General features: G+C 30.6%; 1 long non-coding RNA gene across 1 annotated transcript; it reads left to right on the plus strand.

The window, feature by feature from the left end:
- Positions 1-415: 415 nt before the first annotated feature.
- On the plus strand, positions 416-2,070 carry LOC143078184 (uncharacterized). The gene is made up of 2 exons (XR_012979093.1): positions 416-754; positions 1,653-2,070. It is a non-coding gene; the product is annotated as an uncharacterized LOC143078184 (long non-coding RNA).
- Positions 2,071-11,367: the final 9,297 nt, after the last annotated feature.

The following is an 11,367-nucleotide window of genomic DNA, read 5'->3' on the forward strand; positions in this document are numbered from 1 at the left end:
CACCTAAACAAATAGACATCGATATGTAAGTATCTACAATCTATATTTATCAAATATTATGCTTGAAATAAGAAGTTTAAAATGGTTCTGGTGTTATGATTAACTTTTACGATCGCAGTAAGAATACACGGCTCCATAGAATGAATTTGCATATTGACCGAAGTGACCTCACCCTATCACGCCTATTGGGCGGTCCTAACATCATTTTCTATTTTTATACTCCTTCCTCAAAAAACGGAGGTGAGTGAAAATATTTATATTTTCTGATAGATATATGATTTCTTCGTGTATTGAATAAATTTCGTAGTGATTGGTGCAGTAGTTTTCCTAATTTTTCCTTTTTTTTGAGTTGATTACAACAAAAATGGCGTTCTAGAGCAAAAATGGGGGTGGCTTCGGAAAAATGAATAAAGTTTTTCAATTGGCCTAGAGTAACGTTCAAACATGTTTACAAACGTAAAACATTGGTGATAAAATGTATTGAAGAAAGCTCAAACCGCTAAATAAGGGAATTGTGATACTTTTCTGTCTTGAAAAATCAATGTGGTTCTCAGATGAATCGCAATTTACAGGCCGAAATTGGGAGGGGATCCAGTTGTCATTATCATCTGATACTTCCTTCCTGTTTCTACCGAAATGAAACAGTTAAACCATGTGTTTTGAGGTAGTTTAACATCAATTTTAACAAGCCATGTTCCATAGAAAACACCATAGATTTGCCTTTGCCGATGTGGAAAGGGACAATGCATGGATGGTAATATTTTCAAATGTTCAGCCCAGTCTGAGACTATAGTAGTCTCAGGCCCAGTGTTTACCAGCATCATGGTATTGTGAACGCACATTGTGTACAAATGAATGTACATTTTTACTGACATCAAAATAATAATACACCAACACAGCTCATCTACTTTTATGCCTTTAATGATGTATGGGTAGTGCTGTTTTGGTCTTCATTATAAATAACTAGTACTGCCCCCCTTTTATTATGCATGTTATTATTATGGACTCCCTTCTTCTCTATCTGTTTATACCACATATCACATGCATTACAAATTTAAGTCCAATTAATTATTATGCCTGTTAATTATGGCATTTTGCTAGGCTAAATAATGTTTTCCTGCAACGGTGTCAAAGCAAAAATTAAAATAGCCTTGCAAGATTTTTTCCTGCAACGGCGTCAAAGCAAATAATTAAAATAGCAAGACGTCATAATTTTTTTAAACCTGTAAATTACAAATGTACCTGAGCTTTATCTTTTCTAGACCGAACTGCTCTAAACTATACTTCAGTCAAGTCCAGTTAGAGTTTTATATATATAATATATAAAGGATATTCTGTTATCCAAAATATCTAACATTTATTCCTTTTATTGTTATTTTTGATTTTTTGTTTGTTTGCGACATCTTTTGATCCTACAATATTGCAAAATATTTTATTTTAAAACAATGGAAACATTACTACAGATATAAATTATTCCTGAATTTGCATAAACCCATAGAAATCTAACATGAATTTTGCAAATATAATTGTTCGAGCAGAGATCTTGAGGTAGTATTGCTATTGTTAAGGACATATTTGATATTGGAATTGTTTAAGCCATATGATATTGTATAATTATTGCCACATGTAACTATATTACACATTTTTTTCAGTATTTTCCAAAATGCTCAAACTGGTGAATGTTAAGAAGAAAAGTCTAGGCACAAGGATTCCAGTCCCCAAAAAAGTCTAAGCAGTTGTGTGCAAACAGCAGTTGGCCATTCATGCACTAATCATGTGGACTAACATATATACATGATATATATGGCATACCTTCAAATAGAAATAGAAATACTAGTGTACAACTGAATGCCACTTTTGACCAGAACATTCCTCTGAATATCATTTATGGAGGATATACCAACAATGTTTCATTGGATCATTAACATTTAATCTCTTCTACCTAAACTTGAAAGCTACGCTTTGTGTGTAGGGAACTTTGATAGTGACTTGATAGATGATCATGTGATACCTGAGTTAAATTGGATTATTTCTATATTTTAATATAAAAATAAATCATTGAACATCTTCTTTTAAATTCCATTACATGCCAGATTCATTTAATACTTCAAATCTGCTTGGTGTTGAGTGTATATTGACGATGTACATGTATGTGTAGTAAAATAAGCAAGGAGACATGGGATATGATTGAAATGAGACAACTATCCATTCAATATCAAATGAAGATTTTAAAAGCTAGTAGTCTACATGTACAATGATGGAATCAATGAATGTATGTCAATCACCATCAACAAAACCCATACAGCATAGCAGGTCGATAAATATTATCACATGAAACCAACAGCCCATACATAATACATGCACTAAAAACTGTTTTTATACCAAATTTGAAGTTAAGACATAAGAGTTAAGAGATGCGGGTTGTGGAATGATTGCCAATGGAATGAGACCGCTCAGTTCACCAAAGAAACAAATGATGTTGATGTAAGCAATTATTCAATCTATTGTTATTTCTTATCTTGATGGACAAAAATTGTTTTACATGTATTATACAGTATATTCGTAAATGTGAGCTATAAAATCAATACATGTACAAGGCAAAATTGTACAAAAAGTATCTTCTGTTAGACAACCATTTTATAGTTTAAAATCATGTACATGTTAACAAAGACATTTATTGTAAAAATAGTTTTATACCAAATTTGAAGTTAAGACCTAAGAGTAAAGAGATGTGGTATGATTGTCAATCGAATGAGACAGCTCAGATCACCAAAGTTCAAATGATGTTGAAGTACTGGTAAGCAATTATTCAATCTTTCCTTGATAGACAAAAGTCAGTGTTGTACATGCATATTAGAAATTGTGCGCTATAAAGTCAATACAAGGCAAAATTGTACAAAAAGTATCTTCTGTTAGACAAGAAACATTTTAGTTATGTTTACAAAGACATGTATTGATAAATATCTATAGACACTACAGTTTAGACCTACCAAGCATGAAAGTTACAAACAAAAAAGTATTACTTTTGTTTTACACTTGATGTAAACTGCTGTTACATACCTCATATAAAAGTGTACCAATGTACAATCAGAAAAAGATAGTCTTCTTTGATATATGACAAGTCGCTCTTTTCAAGTTAATTTCTGTATTATAGTGAATAATACATAACCAGGAATAATTCCATGACTGACTACTTGAGAGGCCGTTATACATGTATGACATGTATGACAGAGCTGACACTATAAAATTGCCCTATCAAATTCATGCACAAATTGATGAAAGTGCTCTGATAAGAAACAAAAGTGCATTTAAAGATGTAATGTTATTAGTACAATTAAAAAATTTTGCTTGCATTGATAATTTATAACACACTGGCTAACGTTTCTTTTATGCCTATATATGTTTATGATGATTGCAACCGGCTACAGTAACATGCAAAGGCAGTTTTATAGGGTTTACCAGTGGGCTCCCTCTTTAACAGTACTTGTTCCAAACTTATGATAATGACTAGCCACTATGTATATAAAACGCAATGCAGTAATTCGTCCTGAAATGTGTTGTCAGTTCTTTTTTGCCACAAAAAATGTTTGCACCTGTTTTCCGAGATTGAAAGTTTTTGAAAGAGTTTCCGAAGATGCAAATTCGCATATAACTATAATGACATAATTTACAAGAATAAGATTTTTTTTAAATTTCTTTGACAATTGACTGAAAATAAAAAATTACAGAAGTTAACATACAAACACATTGTCAACTGCCGTTTACACATTGCATTACAATGTCCATCAAATAAAACAGTTAAATTATGCTTTTTCGTCAATTGAAACTTGAGTGAAAATCAATAATTATTACGTTTAAGAATGAATAAAGTCCTTAACCATTACAACATTGTCTATACGTGACAAAAATAAGAACACAACTCGATGCATTTGTACAAAAAATCACGTTCCGATATCGTAAGTGACGAGTAGTAGTAGTAGTAATAGTGGCGAGTACCGAAGTCTCGCCGCGGAAGAGATTACGATAAACCGCGAGATTCCAATCCTTCTTACTATACAAATCCTTGACTATACGAAGAATGTTTTTGCACTAAAACGATGTTTTTAGATTACACAGAACATGATTATAAGAGGATATGAGTAAATACCTCATATCTATAAAGTTTGGTATCAATAGATATTGTAATTTTGAAGTTAAAGGACTTTTTAATCAACACGTGCCAGTCGGCACGTGACCAACGGCCTATTGCAAAATCCCAAATCATCATGTCCAATCAACCTTATCCAATAAACAATTGTCTTTTGATCGTTACTAATTGATTAATAAATGGTTGTTGTTGAATAAAGCTAACGGTTTAGGGTGGTATAATTTCATGTTTATTAAAAATAAATAAAAAAAATAATTTTGTGTTTACTTTGCCTTTGTTTTATTTTGTTTCTAAGGAAATTGCTATGTAAGCTTCTTTGTTTATTTAAAGAAGCCAATTTTGAGATACAAAGTGAGAAACAAAACTTTTGCGATTTCATTTCCTTATTTACAATACTAGAGTTTACAGACTATCATTATACCTTGAGAGACATATGAGAGTATGTGGCGTCCGTGGGGTTCTTCAAAATCCGATTACAGAAGTAATATAGAAAAACTACAAGGGGTAAATACTATATTACGTTTTTAAGAGAGAATATAAATCATAACTGTCTTCTATGAACGATAACTTTAAAACTGATGTCAATGCTTTTTTTAACAATTCATCTTTATTCAACAATTGAAGATGAATACCATTTTATTGTATAATGTAATAAGCAGTGATGTAAGAAATATAATTCACAATGTGCATGGGAGAATCTAAATAATTTAGTTAACTTAATCATATGACTCTAAAGCCCGTTCTGCCATTATTAAGAGACGCTAAAGAACTGGACAACTGTGGAAATATAAGATTTTAAGATTTGGAAATAAATGAAATTGGTGTCACAAATGGTATGTCTGCTTGTATTTGAAATTTTTTATAAATATATATGATGCTCTTATACACAATTATTAATGGTTGTTTTACTTCGCTTAGTTATAGCATTTAACAAATAACTCTTCGTATTCTTATTTTCGGCATCAAATAAAATTTATAATGGAATAAATATTTTTTTAAAGACAAGGAAAATGAAAAAAAATATATACAACAAAAATAAGCAAAAGGAGATGTGGTATGGGTGTCAAAGAAACACCTATCCACAAACGTTGAATTTGAAGTAGATGTAAGAAATAAATAAGTCATATTTACAGTCTAAAAATGTGTTTAGCCGGGGCCTGAACATCAAGCTACACATATCTATACTTGTAATGCATTTGTAGATAAGTTCGTACCCTAAATATGTTCCTCTCCTAAACATGTCGAGGAAAGTGTGTAAACCTATATGTATTTAACCTGACCACATGTTAAAGATAAACATGTTTGGTACTGCCTCTTATAAAAAAGTGAAACATTCTCAGTAAATCACATCAGAACTTAGATCAGACTAAAACCTCACTTAAACTGAATATATTTGTTTTTGTAGAACAGGAGTTTAGTATCCCATAAAACATAAATCATTATATAGAGACCTAGGCAGCAAAGATAGTTATTAGAATCTTTTTGCATTTGCCTGTGTTCTATCCTTTTAAAAACCTTGCGGTGAGGCATGGTTTCTGACATCAGAAAAATAAATGAAGTATAGGCCACTGGACGTTAAGCAACCAAGTATTAAACCTCACCTTTCCGTGAAGTGTTTACAATTATTTGTATTTTTGAAATTAAAAAAAAAGGATAAACATTTCCAAAAACTGAAAATATTTGAGAAGACGCTATTACCTTAGAAGTAAAAAATTTACCAGACAGAATAAACACGGCAGAAACAAACAAACGAAAAAAAAACCAAGAGAACAATTTGAAATACCATATACATGTTAAAATCGGTATATACAAGCGGATTATAAACGGGACAGGGTTGAGCGAACATGAATTTCTACCGATTACACTAAAGGTGGCAATCAACTGATTGAAGCACGTGTCGAGAAAATATTAGATAACTTTCTAATTAAAAATGACATAATTATAAAATTTGATTTTATGATTTTTTACAAAGTCTTTTTCTAGATGCCATATCCGTTGTGATAGTATCTTTCCATCAGGTCCTTAGTGTACATTTTTGTTCTTAGTGCACTAAGGAGGTCCTTTGCAGTATTTCTACGAATCCCATGATTTACATGTATGCTGAGGGAAAAGTCGCACATGTTTTTATAAGTAGGACGAAAGTCACAAAAATGTAATCCAAGTGTACACGTTGGGAAAAAGTCTGTGAGAAAGGTTTAAATATTTTTATTTAACATCTTCATATTTTTATCTGCGAAATCATAACTTCGCTAGCCGTTAAGACGGAACAGTATTCCATACCGCAGATACCATTCAATGATAGACTTTGTAAATTTTGTAGTTCGAACTGTGTGGAAAACGAAATACATGTTTTAATGGTCTGTCCTTTATATACAGACTTCCGATATGAACTTTTTCAAACATCACGTGAACATATTATCTTGACAGAATGAACACAGAGAAAAGATGTATTGCTCATATGAACTGTAAATACATACAAAAGTTTTTAGCTCGTACAATAAATAGTTTTTTTATTAGAAGAAAAAAGTTTTTATGAAATTATGATTTACAAACAATATATCTTCAGTATTATTTTTGTCTTTCTTTGTGCATATTTGTTTCTTACATAAAGGTTACTGTGATGTGTTTCAAATAAAATCCCAAGTTTATATCCCTTTATTTTCTTTTGCAAAGATAATTTCAATTGACAATTTTATTATAATATCTATCATCAGAATATTAGCATTTTAATAAAGATTTTATTCGTTTATTTTGTTACTTATATCAGAGACATATAATACATATGTATTATATGTCTCTGCTTATATCAAATGTGGATATTATTTTAATTTCATCAAAGATTTACTAAACAAATCATTGATTTCATTGATAAAGATGTGTGTGTAACTATACAAATCCTTGTGGTAACTAATTCATAATTGTATATATTTTAATTAATTTTATTGTAAATAGTGTCTCGTAATTTTATGAAGGCTGGCTATCGATCTTTGTTTTAACTGTAAGACCAATGTGCGACACTATAATGAAATAATCATTATATTCATCTTTTATATTTAATCTCAATTACCAGATTGAAATTTCACACCTAATTGAACATTGCAGATGTACGCTGACCACTATGTGTATATACCAAGAAACTGCTAGGTGTGAAAATAAGATGTGTCAATGTTATGAGGACCTGTACGGGGGTCCTTAATTCTATAATTGTTCAGTCTTTTTCTGTGTTCTTTATATATAAGCACTTCGTCATTCTCTATTCCTTATTTTTTTCTCTATGTTTCTGTAGTCATTGTTTAATTTCCTTTATTCGGCACTTTTAACCCATTATTCTCTATTCATCGATCCCATCCTGACCCTCTTTTTTAATGAACCGTTAGCAAATACGTCTCGAAGGTGGCAGCATACATCACAGTCCACGACATTATAAACTAGTAAGGCACACATACTGCTGGTGATCAACCTTTGATTAATAAACTAGAATAAATATACTAAAAAAATTTAAAGATAATGTATATTTTTTACAATTTCGTTCGTCCGTTTTTTGTCGACAAATGGTTCAGGTTTTTTTTCGCAGTTTTAAGTAACGTTATAATATATATATTTTATAGAATAGCTTAAAAGCAGATACATATATTTATTTCGTGTCAAACCATTTCTTGGAACTTGTGAAGCTTTTTATGATAAATGGAATATTTTTTTTTTTCGATTGACCTATTGATATGATCTGCTGAAGAAGTCAAAGGTGTATTCGTCAACAGAAGGATTAAGTTGGGCACATTTTTTTAAAGAAACAATAGAAAGATAAAATTTGAAAATAAAACAAGATTCTATTTATTACAGCTTCCTTCTTGTTCTCTAAATACAATTCAAATCACATGATTATATACAGCTACCTTCTTGTTCTCTAAACGTAAATGCAATTCAAAATCCATAATTTGTTTTATAAACCAATTGAAATACTAAACACATGACGAAAAAACGGTCGCCGGAAAAACATATTCATAGTCAAACTGTTTGTACACACGTGCGTGATAAACGGTCCATGGTTGAATGATCATGAATTTCAATCGATTACACAGATTGCAATCAATATTGAATGTGGCACGTGTCGATAAAACATTAAATTTTGTAATTCTTAAAGATGTTATTAATATAAAATATTGAATTATTTATTTTGAAATAGTTTACTTCTATAATTCATTCCTTAGTGCCAATTATATCATATCGTCTGGTCCCTTGTACTTGCATCATTTTTTATTAAAATGTTCATCAGAATCTTTCGACAATTTCGATCACACAGATGAAGCTTTAAAAAGTTGAAAAATATTTTCACGAGTCAAACAGTTGACGTGCTTTCTTTATCATGTTTAAGCATGCGAGAATGTATTCTTAAAAAATCTAAGAGACACAGAAAACGTAATACTACTAGTATACGAAATAATTCAATTTTGCATAAAGATGATAACTCTAAACTTAAAAAAAAAAAACGTTCAGAAATATGAAAAGGAACAGATGGACTTCCTTCTTGAACAAAATACAAAACTAGTAAACGGTGAATGTATATGTACTACTGTAGACTTTGTTATGATGACCTTTAACTTAATAAATATTTATTTTTTATTATTTCAATCAACAGGTAAACCTTAATTAAATTTTTTCCGGAATAGTAATTTCTTTCCGGAAAAAGTAAGATATTTATTTGCGGAAACGTAATTTTTTTTTCCGGAATTGTCATCTTTTTTTCTGGAAAAGTAATACCAATTTGCGGAAACGTAAAAACGCCGCTACTTATTTCGGAAAAGTAATGCACGAAAATGCGGAAACGTGAAATTGGATTTTTGGGAAAAAAATAACTACTAAAGGACATGTTAGCGCCGACATGAGTTGTATGAACAGATTTCCAAAACAACCATATCATTAAGAAGGAATGTTTACATGCTATATATACTCTCGTACTAGTATTACAGGGTTCTTGTGGCGTTCACCTTAGACACACATCTTTTTAACGATGTTTAACAAGAATACCCCTATTAAGCGGACAAGCAATTTATTCTTTTTTCTGTTATTGAATACCGAGAAAGAAAATAAATCCCGAAATTAATTTGGAACTTTGATACTCAATAGTTTCCCATCAAAATATTCACAATTAGTGTTCGTCCAGTGGCATATATAACAATCTTATTTCTATATGCAATCAACAATGAGCAAAACCCTAACCTTATAGTCATCTATAAAAGACCCCGAAATGACAAATGTAAAAACAATTCAAACGAGAAAACTAACGGCCTGATTTATGTACAAAATGTGAAAATTCCTTGATAACCTGAATTTTCTTAATTATTTGCCTACAATATATAAGTCACTGTTTAAGAAAAATAAAAAATAAAATTCTGGGACTATTATATTAACGTTAGTATAATAGTCCCAGAATTAAAGTGTAAATAAAATAAGAGCCTCAAATTTGAAAGTTTTAAAACATTTCGAATATAAAAAAAAAAAAGTAAAAAAATATACAAAACAGACTTTTTCGTTCATTTTGTAACATGAATTAGGCAGTTAGTTTTCTCGACTGAATTGTTTTACATTGTCATTTTGGGGCCTTGTATAACAGACTATGCGGTATGGACTTTGCTCATTTTTGAAGGCCGTACAGTGACCTATAGTTGTTTATTTTTGTGACAATTTGGTCTCTTGTGAAAAGTGGTCTCATTGGCAATCATACCACATCTTTTTTATATATTTAAATCATTTTACAAGACATCAAATTGTTATTTTGTGTACTGTTGCAGACAATTCTTTTCAAATATTAAAAACATTATTTTAATTCAATGGAATTTTGCATTTGCACCCGCTTGAAAAAAATAAAACCACATAAAGAAGCAACATCGAAATTCTCTGTACTTTAAGCGGCATTTTCACATGAGTAAAATATAAGGTCAACGTTTGAAACTTTCCGTGGAATAACGTCAAAATCGTTGTTTTATTAGGAACGTCGTGTAACGCTAAGTGGCACCAATACCGTGCGTAACGTCAATATAAATCTGTGATTTTACTATGTCCACAACTTCGATGAACCAAAGCAAGTTAAACATCAACCTGTATCTAAATCAAATTGGTTCTCTTCTTCTTCGTCTTCTTCTTTTGGTATACAATAGTCTATCGACATTCGATGATTACATAGTGTTGCCATACGTGGACTAGTCTATTTACAAAATTTTTACCCCAATTTATTCAAAATATATGTTTTTTTCTTATGTTTAATGTATACATGTATATATTTTAAATTGCGCTATAGTTCCGTAACTTTCTACCCAGTCGTATAAACGAATCGTCGACAAGTGCGTACATTTTTTTAAATCAATATTTCTGTTATGTTCCAATCTGTCCTTCACTATTGACATCGAGTATATATTACATTTTCCCAAAGTCAACTTTGGAAAAAATATTTAAATAGAATGTAATTTCATCAAATCTTATTTTTTTGGGTATTATTTATATTTTTATGAATTATATTCTTTACACCAGAAATGTTATTTATAAACAAGCGTATGAGTTTAGTTATGACAAGTAAGACAGAGTTGTATATTATACATCTGATAGTTCAAATGGAAAGTTATAAGTTATCGGCCGAGTACACAGAATAATACCTGCAGAAGTGAAACGATGCATGAACTTGCAAGTCCGACAGGAAATCGCTTGAATACCTGGACGTGTCACCTCACACCCCTTACAATACCTTTGGAAGTAATACCTTTAGGCATGCTGGTGATCAGATGAGGGAAGATCAGAATTTATTTGAAAAAAGTTTATTACTTTAAAGAATTATGAACAAATTAGATTTTCGAAAACAATTTTCACGGAACACTTATTCATGATTTCAACTTTGACTCTTTACTTAATTCCAATATTAACAGTTTAAAAACAACAGACCATGGTAATTTAAAAAAAATGCAAAAATTTTCCGTATAAAGTTAGTTAGTCGGATAAAACAACAGTACGATTGACAAGATATCGACACGCAATTACGACTACATCCTTATTCTTTCAAAAAGAGATTCTCAGGCAACCTCAGAATATAAAGTTTCAGGTTTTGTAAATATTGGTAGACCTGTTACTATTCTTGCGGCCTCTAATTGCAAATTTTCTAATTTTCAAGGATCCGTGTTGAAGGCTGTTCTTTGACCTATTCAATTTTGAAATAAAATATGTTTAAACTAAAC

The sequence above is a fragment of the Mytilus galloprovincialis genome, chromosome 6, assembly GCF_965363235.1.
Source record: "Mytilus galloprovincialis chromosome 6, xbMytGall1.hap1.1, whole genome shotgun sequence".
Lineage (NCBI taxonomy): Eukaryota > Metazoa > Mollusca > Bivalvia > Mytilida > Mytilidae > Mytilus > Mytilus galloprovincialis.